General features: G+C 42.7%; 1 long non-coding RNA gene across 1 annotated transcript; it reads left to right on the forward strand.

Annotated features, from left to right (window-relative positions):
* Positions 1-7,676: 7,676 nt before the first annotated feature.
* LOC135530933 (uncharacterized) lies at positions 7,677-12,276 on the forward strand. Its single transcript, XR_010453923.1, has 3 exons — positions 7,677-7,748; positions 9,571-9,663; positions 11,964-12,276. It is a non-coding gene; the product is annotated as an uncharacterized LOC135530933 (long non-coding RNA).
* The last annotated feature ends 6,425 nt before the right edge of the window (positions 12,277-18,701 follow it).

Below are 18,701 nucleotides of genomic sequence, written 5' to 3' on the forward strand. Positions count from 1 at the left end.
GGCTCTGTGGGGTGTGTTTGTGTTTGTGAACAGAGCCCCAGGACCAGCTTGCTTAGGGGACTCTTTTCCAGGTTCCTCTCTCTGTAGGTGATGGTTTTGTTACGAAGGTTTGGGAATCGCTTCCTTTTATGTGGTTGTAGAATTTAACATTTCTTTTCTGGAAATTGATAATTAGCGGGTATCATCCTAATTCCGCTCTACATCCATTATTTGGCGTTTTACGTTGTACACAGAGGATATTTTTGCAGAATTCTGCATGCAGAGTCTCAATTTGGTGTTTGTCCCATTTTGTGAATTCTTGGTTGGTGAGCGGACCCCAAACCTCACAACCATAAAGGGCAATGGGTCTATAACTGATTCAAGTATTTTAGCCAGATCCTAATTGGTAAGTTAAATCTTATGTGGAAGTTACCTGTGGCGCTGATGTTTAGGCCGAGATATGTATCGTTTTTTGTGTCCTCTAGGGCAACGGTGTCTAGATGGAATTAGTATTTGTGGTCCTGGCGACTGGACCTTTTTTGGAACACCATTATTTTGGTCTTACTGAGATTTACTGTCAGGGCCCAGGTCTGACAGAATCTGTGCAGAATATCTAGGTGCTGCTGTAGGCCCTCCTTGGTTGGTGACAGAAGCACCAGATCATCAGCAAACAGCAGACATTTGACTTCAGATTATAGTAGGGTGAGGCCAGGTGCTGCAGACTGTTCTAGTGCCCGCGCCAGTTCGTTGATATATATGTTGAAGAGGCTGGGGCTTAAGCTGCATCCCTGTCTCACCCCATGGCCCTGTGGAAAGAAATGTGTGTGTTTTTTGCCAATTTTAACCGCACACTTGTTGTTTGTGTACATGGATTTTATAATGTTCAAATCAACAAAGCATGAGAAGACTTTGCCTTTGTTTTGGTTTGTTTGTCAATTAAGGTTGCAGGGTGAATGTGTATTCTGTCGTATGGTCATTTGGTAAAAAGCCAATTTGACATTTGCTCAGTACATTGTTTTCATTGAGGAAATGTACAAGTCTGCTGTTAATGATAATGCAGAGGATTTTCCCAAGGTTGCTGTTGACGCATATCCCACGGTAGTTATTGGGGTCAAATTTTCTCTACTTTTGTGGATTTGGGTGATCAGTCCTTGGTTCCAAATATTGGGGAAGATGCCAGAGCTAAGGATGATGTTTAAAGAGTTTTAGTATAGCCAATTGGAATTTGTTGTCTGTATATTTGATCATTCCATTGAGGATACCATCAACACCACAAGCCTTTTTGGGTTGGAGGGTTGGTGTTTTGTCTCATTCCATGTAATTGGAGAATCCAGTGGGTTCTGGGAGTCTTTAATAGTTGATTGTAAGATCTGTATTTGATCAAGTATATGTTTTTGCTGTTTGTTCTTTGTTATAGAGCCAAACAGATTGGAGAAGTGGTTGACCCATAAATCTCCATTTTGGATAGATAATTCTTTGTGTTGTCTGTTTAGTGTTTTCTAATTTTCCCAGAAGTGGTTAGAGGGATTTCTGATGAGCTGTTCCTTCTTTTTCCATCGTGTATTTCTGTACTGTTTTAGTGATTCACCATAGTCACCATAGTGAAGGAGTAGACTTTGGTTTTCTGGGTCTCTATGTTTTTGGTTGGACAGGTTTCTCATTTTCTTTCTTAGAGTTTTACATTCTTCATCAAACCATTTGTCATTGTTGTTCATTTTCTTCGGTTTTCTGTTTGAAATTTCTAGATTTGATAGTGAAGCTGAGGGGTCAACTATACTGTTTAGGTTTTCTACTGCCAAGTTTACACCTTCACTATTACAGTGGAACGTTTTGTCCAGGAAGTTGTCTACAATTTGTTGTTGCCTAATTGTTTTTTGGTAGGTTTCCAAACTGCATTCCTTCCATCTGTAACATTTCATAATGTTACTCAGTTCCTTTGGCTTTGATGTCTCATGATTGAGTATTGCTCTGTTTAAGTAGATTGTGATTTTGCTGTGGTCTGATAGGGGTGTCAGTGGGCTGACTGTGAATGCTCTGAGAGACTCTGGGTTGAGGTCAGTGATAAAGTAGTCTACAGTACTACTGCCTAGAGATGAGCTATAGGTGTACCTACCATAGGAGTCCCCTCGAAGCAACCATTGACTATGTACATACCCAGCGTGCGACAGAGCTGCAGGAGTTGTGACCCGTTTTTGTTGGTTATGTTGTCATAGTTGTGCCTAGGGGGGCATACGGGGGAGGGAATGCTGTCACCTCCAGGCAGGTGTTTGTCCCCCTGTGTGCTGAGGGTGTCAGGTTCTTGTCCAGTTTTGGTATTTTGGTCACCACAGACTAGTACATGTTCCTGGGCCTGGAAATGATTGATTTCCCCCTCTAGGATGGAGAAGCTGTCTCCATTAAAGTGTGGGGAAATAGGTAGCACACCGGAGGACATCATTTCCTTTTGAATTTCTAGCCAAATGTAAAATGTTCCTGTTTTGATTCATTTAATAGAGTGAGTTAGGTCTGCTCTATACCAAATGAGCATTCCCTTCCCTGTATCACACCTGGTAGTTTGGTGGATGGGACTACCAACTCTCTGTAACCTAAAGGGCAACCAGTGGGTCAGTCTCATCTATACCATGATTCTTGTAGGATGATTATGTCTGTATTTCTCATTTCTTTGATGAAGTCCAGGTTCCTGCTCTTTAGGCCAAAGGCAGATGACCTCAGGCCTTGGATATTCCAGGATGAGATAGTGAATTCTTTGTATTCCACAAAGTGTCCAATATTGTTAGTTGTGTGGTTTGGTCTCAGGACAGTAAGTGTGAGCAGAGCCTACTGAGCATCTGGTACATGCCATTGGCTTGAGCTAGTGTAAGAGTGGGGGATGGGCCTGTTTGCCCGCTCACGGCCTGGGCGTATGTGTGACTTTCATGTTGAGGCCCTCTTTGCGGGAGTGGAGTGTATGGGGTGGTCAGGAGGGGTATAGGTCGGATGTAGGTCCTCCCGGCGTGGGGGGGGGGGGGGGGTCCCGCAGGTCTGGCAGAGTGTCTTGCTGGTCTGGGCGGGATGTCTATTGATCTGCTGCTCCTGTGTGAGGTGTTGGGGCTGTGTTTGAGGGCGATGTCCTTTAGGGTCCGAGCGAATGTGGGCACTGCTGCCTTGTAGAGGTGGACCTGGTCATAAGAGGCTGTTCAAGTCCAGGGTGGAGTGGTGGGCCAGGTAAACATTTGGTTTTGAGGCACAGTCACAAGAAATACTTGCGTTTACCCTCTGTATGGAAGCAGGGTGGAAGTCTTTTCATGGTAGCAAGGTAGAGATAACCACGTCTCTCTCTCTCTCTCTCTCTCTTTCTCTCTCTGAGAGACGACTGTGTCCCCAATAACACCATATTGATTATACAGTGGACTATTTTATACCAGGACCCATTGGGCTCTGGTCAAATGTAATGTGTCCCAACAGAGTGGTCTTCTTCTATATGTCTCAGCAGACTGTGGAGTGTCCCAACAGAGTGGTCTTCTATATGTCTCAGCAGACTGTGGAGTGTCCCAACAGAGTGGTCTTCTATATGTCTCAGCAGACTGTGGAGTGTCCCAACAGAGTGGTCTTCTATATGTCTCAGCAGACTGTGGAGTGTCCCAACAGAGTGGTCTTCTTCTATATGTCTCAGCAGACTGTGGAGTGTCCCAACAGAGTGGTCTTCTTCTATATGTCTCAGCAGACTGTGGAGTGTCCCAACAGAGTGGTCTTCTTCTATATGTCCCAGCAGACTGTGGAGTGTCCCAACAGAGTGGTCTTCTTCTATATGTCTCAGCAGACTGTGGAGTGTCCCAACAGAGTGGTCTTCTATATGTCTCAGCAGACTGTAGAGTGTCCCAACAGAGTGGTCTTCTTCTATATGTCTCAGCAGACTGTGGAGTGTCCCAACAGAGTGGTCTTCTATATGTCTCAGCAGACTGTGGAGTGTCCCAACAGAGTGGTCTTCTTCTATATGTCTCAGCAGACTGTGGAGTGTCCCAACAGAGTGGTCTTCTATATGTCTCAGCAGACTGTGGAGTGTCCCAACAGAGTGGTCTTCTATATGTCCCAGCAGACTGTGGAGTGTCCCAACAGAGTGGTCTTCTTCTATATGTCTCAGCAGACTGTGGAGTGTCCCAACAGAGTGGTCTTCTATATGTCTCAGCAGACTGTGGAGTGTCCCAACAGAGTGGTCTTCTATATGTCCCAGCAGACTGTGGAGTGTCCCAACAGAGTGGTCTTCTATATGTCTCAGCAGACTGTGGAGTGTCCCAACAGAGTGGTCTTCTATATGTCTCAACAGACTGTGGAGTGTCCCAACAGAGTGGTCTTCTATATGTCTCAGCAGACTGTGGAGTGTCCCAACAGAGTGGTCTTCTATATGTCTCAGCAGACTGTGGAGTGTCCCAACAGAGTGGTCCTGAATTTCCCAGGTGAAATACACTAGCTGTATATCTGACTGGTTGTATTTTCTCAATATAATGGACCGTTAATGAACAACTAACATAGGGAAGTGTGTGGTCATTCCTGGACATGGGTGGGTCTGTATGGCTGTGTGTGCATGTGCGGCCATCTGTGTGTGTGTGGGCGTCCGTACATCTCTCTTACTCTCTCTCTCTCTCTCTCTCTCTGTGTGTGTAAAGGTTGTACTGGTACTAACAGCCAACAGTAGAGAATCCATCCATGGAATCTTACTCATTATGATAGAAAAAGACTAATTGATTCTAGATCAGCATTGCTCTGTGACACTTTGTGAATTCAGGCCCAGAGGTCTTGTGTTAGTTCAGCTCCCTGAGCTACTGTTGCCCCAGATCAAATGTAGTCTTATAGGGCTACAACGACCCAGGTTCAAACCCAGTCAAAAGCCTACATTATGACATTACAATGAGTGGGGTAAACATAGAGATCTTATAATGTAATCCTATGGGTGTGAATATGTTTTGGGCTCCTGAGTGGTGCGGCGGTCTAAGGCACTGCATTTCAGTGATAGAGGTGTCACTACAGACCCTGGTTCGATCCCGGGCTGTATCACAACCAGCCGTGATCGGGAGTCCCACAATTGGCCCAGCGTCGTCCGGGGTTAGGGAGTGTTTGGCCATCATTGTAAACTAAGAATTTGTTCTTAACTGACTTGCCTAGTTAAATAAAGCTTAAATATTATAATAATATATGTTTTACATCTATCCCTGGATGTCCACTCTTAGGCTGCGTTGACACAGGAAGCCCAATTCTGATATTTTTTCCACTAATTGTTCTTACCAATCACATCAGATATTTTCAAATCAGATCTTGTTCAGAGCTGAACTGATTGGACAAAATACCAATTAGTGGGAGGGGGAAAGTTCAAAATTGGGCTGCCTGTGTCAATGCAGCATTAAATGTCCAGCTTCTGACAGGCAGACTAAAACAGATGTCTGTAATATTCCTCCCTCAACCCAAAATCCTGCTCTGTAGTTTTATGTGAGTTTTAACAGTGGCCTGTTAACGTTTAAATGAGTCCAGTGTATTAGGATGGATCTGGCCTGTTAAACATCAGACAGCGTGTGTGTGTGTGTGTCTGTCTGTTCAGAGAAACGACCAGATGAATCTACCGTCTGTCTCTAGAGAAATATTTAGAAAAAGGACGTTAGGCGAGACTCTCTCTCACACAGCACCGTTAATAATTACATATCGTTTTTATTTTCGAGTGTTTGTGTGTGGTGACTGTATGCGAGTAACGCTTTCGGAGTAAAGTTAGTCAGTATCGCCACCTGCTGTCAGGAACAAGAACAGCAGAGGTGAGAATTAGTAAGAGATTATCAACGAGGGGCTATTAAAAATAATGATTTGTTTATTTTTATTTCACCTTTATTTAACCAGGTAGGCTAGTTGAGAACAAGTTCTCATTTGCAACTGCGACCTGGCCAAGATAAAGCATAGCAGTTCGACACATACAACAACACAGAGTTACACATGGAATAAACAAATAGTCAATAATACAGTAGAAAATATATAACAAAAAGTCTATATACAGTGAGTGCAAATGAGGTAAGATAAGGCAATAAATAGGCCATGGTGGGCGAAGTAATTACAATATAGCAATTAAACACTGAAATGGTAGATGTGCAGAAGATGAATGTGCAAGTAGAGATACCGGGGTGCAAAGGAGCAAGATAAATAAGAGATGTGTGTCCCACGACGTGCTAGCGGAGGGGAACTGACCTTCCATTGAGTTACATCCTTTTCCAGAGAACACATCGAGCCCAGAGTTGAGGATCCCTTTAATACCATGGCTATAATTAATCACATTTGCCGCAAGATATGTGTTCATTTTCCGGTAGAAATGTGTTCAACATCCACTGCAGTAGCTAGCAAGTTTACTAGATAGCTACAGTAGATGCATTGGTAACTAAACAAACAGACGTACTAGTTTCGCTAACTGAACCACCAGTCATAGCTTGCCAGTATGAACATCGAATTCAACAATTCCAATAATGTTTTAAATTCGACTTTTGCTTTTAAAAAGCAGCTTCAACATAGAACATGGAAGAATGAACTATAGCCATGGAATTCTACCATGCAAATATACCGTGCGTTATTTAAGCAATAAGGCCAGAGGAGGTGTGGTATATGGTCAATATAACACGGCTGAGGGCTGTTCTTATTGCATCACGCAACGCGGAGCGCCTGGATACAGCCCTTAGCCGTGGTATATTGACCAGAGGAGCCGTATTGCTATTATAAACTGGTTAGCAACGTAATGAGAGCAGTAAAACGAAACGTTTTGTCATACCCGCTGTATATGGTCTGATATACCATGACTTTCAGCCAATCAGAATTCAGGGCTCAAACCACACAGTTTCTAACAGTATATAACCAACAGGGGTCAGGAGAGGCTAAGGGAGGCCCAGTAGGCTGACTGGAGAGAGAGAACCGTTTAAGGATAGAAAATGTATAAATGCTTAATGAACTTAGTTAAACTGTCGTACCCCATCAGAACCCAAAACACAAGCTTGTTTTACTCCAATATTTGTAAACAAACATGTAAACAAACACTGTAGCCTCAAAACACGGTTAAAAAATATATAATTGAAGGTCAATCCTTGCATCCAAAGCATGTTGTATTCATTTCCGAGTGGTTCCATTTCTCGAGCGCCGTCCCTAAACGTTTTCTAAACCAGTGGTGCCAGTCCGCTTCGTTGTTGTTTCAACAGCAGATTGTTTCCTTAAAAATCATCCTCCGAATCTCAACTTATCGATGATGACAACAACGTCCTTTAATATTTATAATACCACTGATGATTATAGATGGGAGAAGAAGATATCTCTGAGAGATTTAAGGAATTAAATCAATTAAACAATTATTGAATATTATCAATAAAGTGGAATGGATTCAAAACATGTGTTCTTGAGAAGTGTGATGTATGTGGCTCTGTGAGTAGTTCTGTGTGAAACCTGAAGACGAGGCTTTAGCTCGGCAGGCTAACAGAGGCACGCAGGACATCCAGGGTTTCTCGTCAGTCATAAAGTCCTTAAAGGATATTGTTTGAATGATTAAGCAGGGACCTTCGTGTGTGTGTGTGTGTGTGTGTGTGTGTGTGTGTGTGTGTGTGTGTGTGTGTGTGTGTGTGTGTGTGTAAAACTACACACTTTATTGCTTTGCAGGGACAAAGTCTCAAAACCCTGTTCTATCAGAAGACATTCATAGTGAAAGTTAGAAAAGAACAAGCCACGGAAAGCAAGAGCAAGTGACACAATTCTGTCGGATAAAATTAGGAGGCTTCTCTCAGGTATGTATGTGATCAGTGATTGGACACTGACAGTTACGGTACCTGTAGGTTGTTTCATGAGCTTTCTCCATTCTGGTTCAATGAAAAGTGAAGCTCTTCAGAGGTTTAACAGCAGATTGATTTATCTTTCTTTTCTTATTGATCATAATGTGATTGTTCACAAATATGTTTCAGTTAATCAAAATAGAAAACATGTCAGATAACATACTGTATGTTTGTGACTATTACGACAATTTCTTAGTAATGTTATAGTTTATAATAGGTGTGTCTGTATCATGTCTCTTAGGAATGTTATAGTTTATAATAGGTGTGTCTGTATCATGTCTCTTAGTAATGTTATAGTTTATAATAGGTGTGTCTGTATCATGTCTCTTAGTAATGTTATAGTTTATAATAGGTGTGTCTGTATCATGTCTCTTAGGAATGTTATAGTGTATAATAGGTGTGTCATGTCTCTTAGTAATGTTACAGTTTATAATAGGTGTGTCTGTATCATGTCTCTTAGTAATGTTATAGTTTATAATTGTCACGCCCTGGTCGAAGTTTATTGTGTTTATCTTTATTTATTTGGTCAGGCCAGGGTGTGACATGGGTTTATTGTGGTGTGTTTTGTCTTGGGGTTTTGTTAGGTATTGGGTGTGTGGCTTAGTGGGGGTATCTAGCATAGTCTATGGCTGTCTGGAGTGGTTCTCAATCAGAGGCAGGTGTTTATCGTTGTCTCTGATTGGGAACCATATTTAGGCAGCCATATTCTTTGAGTATTTCGTGGGTGATTGTTCCTGTCTCTGTGTTTGTTGTTCACCAGATAGGCTGTATAGGTTTTCACGTTCCGTTTGTTGTTTTGTATTGTTCGTTCTTTCTTCGTCATTAAACATGTATCAAAGATACCACGCTGCATTTTAGTCCGACTCTCCTTCACCAGACGAAAGCCGTTACAATAATAGGTGTGTCTGTATCATGTCTCTTAGTAATGTTATAGTTTATAATAGGTGTGTCTGTATCATGTCTCTTAGTAATGTTATAGTTTATAATAGGTGTGTCTGTATCATGTCTCTTAGTAATGTTATAGTTTATAATAGGTGTGTCTGTATCATGTCTCTTAGTAATGTTATAGTTTATAATAGGTGTGTCTGTATCATGTCTCTTAGTAATGTTATAGTGTATAATAGGTGTGTCATGTCTCTTAGTAATGTTATAGTCTGTCTGTGTACTGTCTCTGTGTTGTTATACAACTATAATAGGTGTCTGTGTACTGTCTCTGTGTTGTTATAGGACTATAATAGGTGTCTGTGTACTGTCTCTCTGTGTTGTTATTGGACTATAATAGGTGTCTGTGTACTGTCTCTCTGTGTTGTTATTGGACTATAATAGGTGTCTGTGTACTGTCTCTGTGTTGTTATTTTACTATAATAGGTGTCTGTATACTGTCTCTCTGTGTTGTTATAATAGGTGTCTGTGTCCTGTCTCTCTGTGTTGATATAATAGGTGTCTGTGTACCTTCTCTCTGTGTTGTTATTGGACTATAATAGGTGTCTGTGTACTGTCTCTCTGTGTTGTTATGTGACTATAATAGGTGTCTGTATACTGTCTCTCTGTGTTGTTATAATAGGTGTCTGTGTACTGTCTCTGTGTTGTTATACAACTATAATAGGTGTCTGTGTACTGTCTCTCTGTATTGTTATAGGACTATAATAGGTGTCTGTGTACTGTCTCTCTGTGTTGTTATAGGACTATAATACATGTCAGTTAAGAATAAATTCTTATTTACAATGACGACTCTGATGCTGAGAGTTTCTCTCTTCTGGTTTTCTGTTCCCTCCAGTTTTATGTCAGTAACATCAATGAAGAGTGACCGTTCAATGGATTCCCCTCACTATTTCAAAGAGAGAGAAAAGGTCTCTCAGCCAAAAGCAGAGTAAGACCCTTTATTCTACCTTCTAAAACAGAGAAACTACAAGGGTGCTACTGCTTTACCAGCATATAATAAAATATTAAAGGATGCTACTGCTTTACCTCATTATAATAAAATATTAAAGGATGCTACTGCTTTACCAGCATATAATAAAATATTAAAGGATGCTACTGCTTTACCAGCGTATAATAAAATATTAAAGGATGCTACTGCTTTACCTCATTATAATAAAATATTAAAGGATGCTACTGCTTTACCTCATTATAATAAAATATTAAAGGATGCTACTGCTTTACCTCCATATAATAAAATATTAAAGGATGCTACTGCTTTACCAGCATATAATAAAATATTAAAGGGTGCTACTGCTTTACCAGCGTATAATAAAATATTAAAGGATGCTACTGCTTTACCTCATTATAATAAAATATTAAAGGATGCTACTGCTTTACCTCATTATAATAAAATATTAAAGGATGCTACTGCTTTACCTCATTATAATAAAATATTAAAGGATGCTACTGCTTTACCTCATTATAATAAAATATTAAAGGATACTACGGCTTTACCTCCAATATAATAAAATATTAAAGGATGCTACTGCTTTACCTCATTATAATAAAATATTAAAGGATGCTACTGCTTTACCTCATTATAATAATATATTAAAGGATGCTACCGCTTTACCTCATTATAATAAAATATTAAAGGATGCTACTGCTTTACCAGCGTATAATAAAATATTAAAGGATGCTACTGCTTTACCTCATTATAATAAAATATTAAAGGATGCTACTGCTGTACCTCATTATAATAAAATATTAAAGGATGCTACTGCTTTACCAGCGTATAATAAAATATTAAAGGATGCTACTGCTTTACCTCATTATAATAAAATATTAAAGGATGCTACTGCTTTACCTCATTATAATAACATATTAAAGGATGCTACTGCTTTACCTCATTATAATAAAATATTAAAGGATGCTACTGCTTTACCTCATTATAATACAATATTAAAGGATGCTACTGCTTTACCAGCGTATAATAAAATATTAAAGGATGCTACTGCTTTACCTCATTATAATAAAATATTAAAGGATGCTACTGCTCTACCAGCGTATAATAAAATATTAAAGGATGCTACTGCTTTACCTCATTATGATAACATATTAAAGGATGCTACTGCTTTACCTCATTATAATAAAATATTAAAGGATGCTACTGCTTTACCTCATTATAATACAATATTAAAGGATGCTACTGCTTTACCAGCGTATAATAAAATATTAAAGGATGCTACTGCTTTACCTCATTATAATAAAATATTAAAGGATGCTACTGCTCTACCAGCGTATAATAAAATATTAAAGGATGCTACTGCTTTACCTCATTATAATAAAATATTAAAGGATGCTACTGCTTTACCTCATTATAATAAAATATTAAAGGATGCTACTGCTCTACCAGCGTATAATAAAATATTAAAGGATGCTACTGCTTTACCTCATTATAATAACATATTAAAGGATGCTACTGCTTTACCTCATTATAATAAAATATTAAAGGATGCTACTGCTTTACCTCATTATAATAACATATTAAAGGATGCTACTGCTTTACGTCATTATAATAACATATTAAAGGATGCATATTGTAATGAAACAGATCAAGGTTATTATATACTGAATAAAAATATAAGCGCAACACACATGTAAAGTGTTGGTCCCATGTTTCATGAGCTGAAATAAAAGACCTAAGAAATGTTCCATATGAACAAAAAGCTTATTTCTCTCAAATGTTGTGCACAGATCCATTCAACTTTGAAGGGGTGTCCACATACTTTTTAATATACTGTATAGTGTACATTTCTCCAACAACTAGGAGCGTTGAAGCATGACTCTAAACTTCTTTGCTGTTTTGTTCCCGTAGCTACCACGGTTAGCAGAGTGAAGCGCACCCCAGCACATGCGCAGATTCTCTGTGTGATTGTGTGAGACCAAAGTCTTGCATCGTCTCAATGGCCAATTCTGGGCGGATCACTTTTGTCAAGTCTTTCAAAGTGTTTTCCATTCTGGGCATAAAAATAGTCTGACTAAATGTCGAATTGATGAAAAATCATGTGATCTAAGGTCATGAAGTGTCGACTGCAAGTTTCTGCAGTTGCTCTTCAACTTCATCCTGTTGCATTGTGGGAGGATCATGTAGTTGATATAATGTGTAGTAAATCTAACATATGTTTTATTGATCCATGTATTTGATTAGTAGGTCATTCCTCTTTTCTTTTCCCAATCAATAACCAGACCAGGAGAACCATGTGACATCTGCTCTGAGTGCAAAGCCATGAAGCTTTGTCTGACCTGCTCTGTCTACTACTGTGAGAAACACATTAGGAAGCACTTCATAATACAAGCACTGAGGAGACACATCATGGTGGATGTCACTGAAGAAGTCGTACTACAGAGAAACACCTCGGAGAAGAAGAGGAGGGAGGAGCAGGAGGAAGAAGGAAGGAGACAGGGACAGGAGGAGGGGCTGAGGTGGCAGACGAGGAAGGAGGACTTTAGGGAAGAGGAGAGGGGGCACCAGGAGGCTGCGGAACAACAGTGCAGAGAGAAGGAGAGGAAGAGAGAGCAAGAGAAGGAGAGGGAGAGAGAGAGGGAGAAGGAGAGGGAGAAGGAGAGGGGGAGAGAGAGGGAGGGAGAGAGGGAGAGGGAGAGAGAGAGGGAGAAGGAGAGGGAGAGGGAGAGAGAGAGGGAGAAGGAGAGAGAGAGGGAGAAGGAGGGAGAGAGGGAGAGAGAGAGGGAGAGGGAGAAGCAGCAGCAATCAATAGGGGACTCCTATGGCTGTACTGGCCAGGTCCAGCCTGAGACATCCAGGGTAGACAGGGCAAAGTCCATTCCTGAGCTGGACCATGTGGAGGAACCACAGATCAACATGACTAGCAGTGACAGGCTGGGTGAGGCATCATGGATAAAGGGCCAGCAGATCCTGCCCAAGGTGCAGCTAGAGAGGCAGCAGATCCTGCCCAAGGTGCAGCTGGAGAGGCAGCAGAACCTGCCCAAGGTGCAGCTGGAGAGGCAGCAGAACCTGCCCAAGGAGCAGCTGGAGAGGCAGCAGATCCTGCCCAAGGAGCAGCTGGAGAGGCAGCAGAACCTGCCCAAGGAGCAGCTGGAGAGGCAGCAGAACCTGCCCAAGGAGCAGCTGGAGAGGCAGCAGAACCTGCCCAAGGAGCAGCTGGAGAGGCAGCAGATCCTGCCCAAGGAGCAGCTGGAGAGGCAGCAGAACCTGCCCAAGGAGCAGCTGGAGAGGCAGCAGAACCTGCCCAAGGAGCAGCTGGAGAGGCAGCAGAACCTGCCCAAGGAGCAGCTGGAGAGGCAGCAGTTCCTGCCCAAGGAGCAGCTGGAGAGGCAGCAGATCCTGCCCAAGGAGCAGCTGGAGAGGCAGCAGAACCTGCCCAAGGAGCAGCTGGCGAGGCAGCAGAACCTGCCCAAGGAGCAGCTGGAGAGGCAGCAGAACCTGCCCAAGGAGCAGCTGGAGACGCAGCAGATCCTGCCCAAGGTGCAGCTAGAGAGGCAGCAGATCCTGCCCAAGGAGCAGCTGGAGAGGCAGCAGAACCTGCCCAAGGAGCAGCTGGAGACGCAGCAGATCCTGCCCAAGGAGCAGCTGGAGAGGCAGCAGATCCTGCCCAAGGTGCAGCTGGAGAGGCAGCAGAACATGCCCAAGGAGCAGCTGGAGGGGCAGCAGAACCTACCCAAGGCGCAGCTGGAGAGGCAGCAGAACCTACCCAAGGAGCAGCTGGAGAGGCAGCAGAACCTGCCCAAGGAGCAGCTGGAGAGGCAGCAGAACCTGCCCAAGGAGCAGCTGGCGAGGCAGCAGAACCTGCCCAAGGAGCAGCTGGAGAGGCAGCAGAACCTGCCCAAGGAGCAGCTGGAGAGGCAGCAGAACCTGCCCAAGGAGCAGCTGGAGAGGCAGCAGAACCTGCCCAAGGTGCAGCTGGAGAGGCAGCAGAACCTGCCCAAGGTGCAGCTGGAGAGGCAGCAGAACCTGCCCAAGGAGCAGCTGGAGAGGCAGCAGAACCTGCAGATGATAAAGAAAGTCAGACTACGCAACGACAACAGCTGGATCCGCCAGTGTTCCACCAGCAAGCCTCCTGCCGCCGGACCCATCAGGAAAGGCAAGTCTCTCGACAACCTGGACATCTGCTCTTCCTGGCGCTCGTCGTGGACACCGGAGAGCACCTCCTCCATCCTCAACTACAGTTGGCCTCACTCTGCCCTCAACAGCTACATCGGCCGGGTCGGAGGTCATTCCGGCTCAGCCACGATGTCCTCTCTCTCCATGAGCTCCCTCAGAGGAGCCGGGGTTGGAAGCAACCAGTCTTCATGGTCCCAGCGCTCTCCCTCACCCTCCTCCTCCTCTTCCCCCTCCCCTTCTACTGGCCCCAAGTCCCAGTCATTCCTATCCGTGCATGAAAGCAGCAGGACAGTGAGTGGCAAGGAAATGTGTACGTTGTGTGACACGGCGCTGGTCAAGGGAGCCGCCATGGTCATCAAGTCCCTGGGGCTCGTTTATCATTTGACGTGTTTCAAATGCGTCAACTGTAAGTCCGAGCTGCTGGGCGCATCGGAGGTCGGAGCGGAGGTCAGAATACGGAACCGACGGCTCTTCTGTGACTCCTGCTACGTGACTGAAAAGTGGACAGTCAACCTCCGTGAGAAACGAGTCAAAAGATTTTCAGAAGTGAAGCAAGATACACCAGCAGTGTTGTTTCCAAAGGGAGCAAATGAAACACAGTGGGCAGAACAAGGAGTTTCAAGTGAAGTTTTATTGTCACATGCACAGGATTAAGCAGGTCTGACACAGTACAGTGAAACGTTAACTTGTGAGCTCTTTCCCAACGATGCACAAGGAAGCCAGTGAGAAAGAAATAAAAACAGGACATGAGAGAAGAAACATGAGGATGCTGTTAAATACAGGTCTGATATACAGGTCTGATATACAGGTCTGGTATACAGGTCTGATATACAGGTCTGATATACAGGTCTGATATACAGGTCTGGTATACAGGTCTGGTATACAGGTCTGATATACAGGTCTGATATACAGGTTTGATATACAGGTCTGGTATACAGGTCTGGTATACAGGTCTGATATACAGGTCTGATATACAGGTCTGATATACAGGTCTGATATACAGGTCTGATATACAGGTCAGGTCTGATATACAGGTCGTCTGATCGCTGATTGAACAGCATGACTATTACACAGGTGCACCTTGTACAGGGGACAATAAAAGGCCAGTCTAGACATCTGTGGCAATGTGTTGTGTGACAAAACTACTACAACTTTTAAAGTTAAGGGAGTGTGCAATTGGTATGCTGACTGCAGGAATGTCCACCAGAGCTGTTGGCAGAGTTTCATGTTAATTTCTCTACCAATGTTGTTTTAGAGAATTTGGCAGTACATCCAACCGGCCTCACATCCGCAGACCACATGTATGGCGTTGTGTGGTTAGAGCGGTTTGCTGATGTCATTGTTGTGAACAGAGTGCCCCATGGTGGCAGTGGTATGGTATGGGCAGGCAAAAGCTACGAACACAATTGCATTTTATCGATTGGCAATTTGAATGTTCAAAAATACTGCGACGAGATCCTGAGGCCCATTTAAAATATTTAATATATTTTTTTAAAGTTATCTGTTAACAACAGATGCTTATCTGTATTCCCAGTCGTGTGAAATCCATAGATTAGGGCCACAAGAATCTTTTTAAATTGACTGATTTTCTCATGTGAACTGTAACTCAATAAAATGGTTGGAATTGTTGCATGTCGCGTTTATATTTTTGTTCAGTATATTTCGGAGCCCGTTGGTCCACGACTCGATGCTCCGGTACCGCCTGCCGGACAGGAGCAGATAGAACTTTCCATGGCTCAGGCGGCTGGAGTCCTTGGCAGTTTTTCGGGCATAAATGTATTGGATGGCCGTCCGCACCACCCTCTCAAGGGCCTTGCGGTCGTGGACGGAGCAGTTGCCATACCAGGCGGTGATACAACCAGTCAGGAGGCTATCGATGGTACACCTGTAAAAGTTCCTGAGGATCTGAGGGGCCAAATCTCTTCAGTCTCTGAAGGGGAAAGAGGCACTGTCACACCGACATGACTGTGCTGGTGTGAGAGGACCATGTTGAGTTCTCAGTAATGTGGACGCCGTGGAACACAGGTATTCCTCGTTTCTCGGCAGGAGAGGACAGTGTGGAGTGAAATAGAGATTGCGTCGTCTGTGGATCTGTTGGGGGCCCAAATTGGAGAGGGTTCAGGGTGTCTGGGATGATGGAGTTGATGTGAGCCTCGAACAGCCTTTCAAAGCACTTCATGATTACAGATGTGAGTGCTACAGGGCGGTAGTTATTGAGGCAGCTTGGGAACAGGAATGATGGTAGTCAACTTGAAACATTGGGATTACAGACTGGGATAAGGAGAGATGGAAAATATCTGTAAAAGATGCCTCCCAGCTGGTCTGCACATGCCCTGAGGACACAGCCTGGAATACCGTTTGGCCCCGCGTTCTTACGGAGTGTTGACCCGTTTGAAAGCCTTATGTAAGCCTCGAGTGATATCTCCCAGTCCTCCGGATCAACGGCCCTCATGCAAGGCTCTGTTGTTTTTATCGAAGAGTGCATGGAAGAAACAGATAGAGAAAACATTCTGTACAAAACAGCAAAGTTGTGTCGAAGCTCACAAGACTGCAACCATACGACACAGCGACATCTTGCAGGTCGCAGAGCCAAGCGCGGTCTCGCAGGTATTTGCATATTTCCGTTATGGAATGCCTACTCTGTGAAGTGTGCGCGTGCAGTAACTCAAGTCGTCCTTGCTCTCCTAAATAATGCAATTAAAAAAAAAAACTTTTAGTCAAGTCTACAAAACTTAGTCCACTCTGTTCACTACAGATTTTAGATTTGGGAACAGAAAACTGCATTGAGATCGAATGTTTCATCGATGAGAGAATTAGCAGAATGTCAGCCAAGTTTCATCGAGCTTCAACTTCACCCACAACTGGACTTCCAAACGAATGCTTCAGATTCATTCATCCTGCGAGAGATCTGGCTCCTTGTTACTACAGACACCCTGGTTTGAGTCCAGGCTGTATCACAACCGGCCGTGATTGTGAGTCCCATAGGGCGGCGCACAATTGGCCCAGCGTCTTCTGGGTTTGGCCGGTGTTGGCTGTCATTGTAAATAATAATTTGTTCTTATTAATTGACTTGCCCTGTTAAATAAAATGTTAAATAAATATTCTGTGACACTGTGCGACAGCGGATAGAGGAAGAGATGCCATGAACACTGCAACCAGCCATGAACACTTAACTAAATGACAACTGTAGTAGATGTTATAAATATATATATATCTAAAATGGCCACAACATTGTACATCAGAATTGACTATGAATTAATTCAGGGTTGGTGTTTTATGTGATTTAAAGTAGGCCTTGTTTAAAAACAATACTTGTCTCTGGATTTTTAAAACAGACAATTCTTGTTTGCTTTACTAGCCTTTTAGAGAAAGAAAAGGGGGGATACCTGTACAACTGAATGCATTCAACTGAAATGTGTCTTTCCCGACAATGATACCTGTACAACTGAATGCATTCAACTGAAATGTGTCTTTCCGGACAATGATACCTGTACAACTGAAATGTGTCTTTCCCGACAATGATAACTGTATAACTGAATGCATTCAACTGAAATGTGTCTTTCCCGACAATGATACCTGTACAACTGAATGCATTCAACTGAAATGTGTCTTTCCCGACAATGATACCTGTACAACTGAATGCATTCAACTGAAATGTGTCTTTCCGGACAATGATACCTGTACAACTGAAATGTGTCTTTCCCGACAATGATAACTGTATAACTGAATGCATTCAACTGAAATGTGTCTTTCCGGACAATGATAACTGTATAACTGAATGCATTCAACTGAAATGTGTCTTTCCGGACAATGATACCTGTACAACTGAAATGTGTCTTTCCGGACAATGATAACTGTATAACTGAATGCATTCAACTGAAATGTGTCTGAAATGTGTCTTTCCGGACAATGATACCTGTACAACTGAAATGTGTCTTTCCCGACAATGATAACTGTACAACTGAATGCATTCAACTGAAATGTGTCTTTCCGGACAATGATACCTGTACAACTGAATGCTTTCAACTGAAATGTGTCTTTCCGGTCAATGATACCTGTACAACTGAATGCATTCAACTGAAATGTGTCTTTCCGGACAATGATACCTGTACAACTGAATGCTTTCAACTGAAATGTGTCTTTCCGGTCAATGATACCTGTACAACTGAATGCATTCAACTGAAATGTGTCTTTCCGGACAATGATACCTGTACAACTGAATGCATTCAACTGAAATGTGTCTTTCCGGACAATGATACCTGTACAACTGAATGCATTCAACTGAAATGTGTCTTTCCGGACAATGATACCTGTACAACTGAATGCTTTCAACTGAAATGTGTCTTTCCGGTCAATGATACCTGTACAACTGAATGCTTTCAACTGAAATGTGTCTTTCCGGTCAATGATACCTGTACAACTGAATGCTTTCAACTGAAATGTGTCTTTCCGGTCAATGATACCTGTACAACTGAATGCATTCAACTGAAATGTGTCTTTCTGGACAATGATACCTGTATAACTGAATGCATTCAACTGAAATGTGTCTTTCCGGTCAATGATACCTGTATTTTTTTTATTGCACAGTTCTTCTCTTTTATATAACCATACTGCAACAGATACAAATCTGGACACTGGACACATTTTAAAACCAAACGACAGCTATTCCATGTTAATAAAGTGTTAATATACATTACTCTGTATCTTGAAAATCAAATGACACTTGAATAAAACAATAAAATAAAGATCCATTATCAGTCACACCAGAAGATGGTCGTTATTTGTGAAATCATGTCATCTTGTCTTTTACAATTGAAGCGCCATGCAATGGCTCGGACATTCTT

This window comes from Oncorhynchus masou, unplaced genomic scaffold (assembly GCF_036934945.1).
Source record: "Oncorhynchus masou masou isolate Uvic2021 unplaced genomic scaffold, UVic_Omas_1.1 unplaced_scaffold_1462, whole genome shotgun sequence".
NCBI lineage: Eukaryota > Metazoa > Chordata > Actinopteri > Salmoniformes > Salmonidae > Oncorhynchus > Oncorhynchus masou.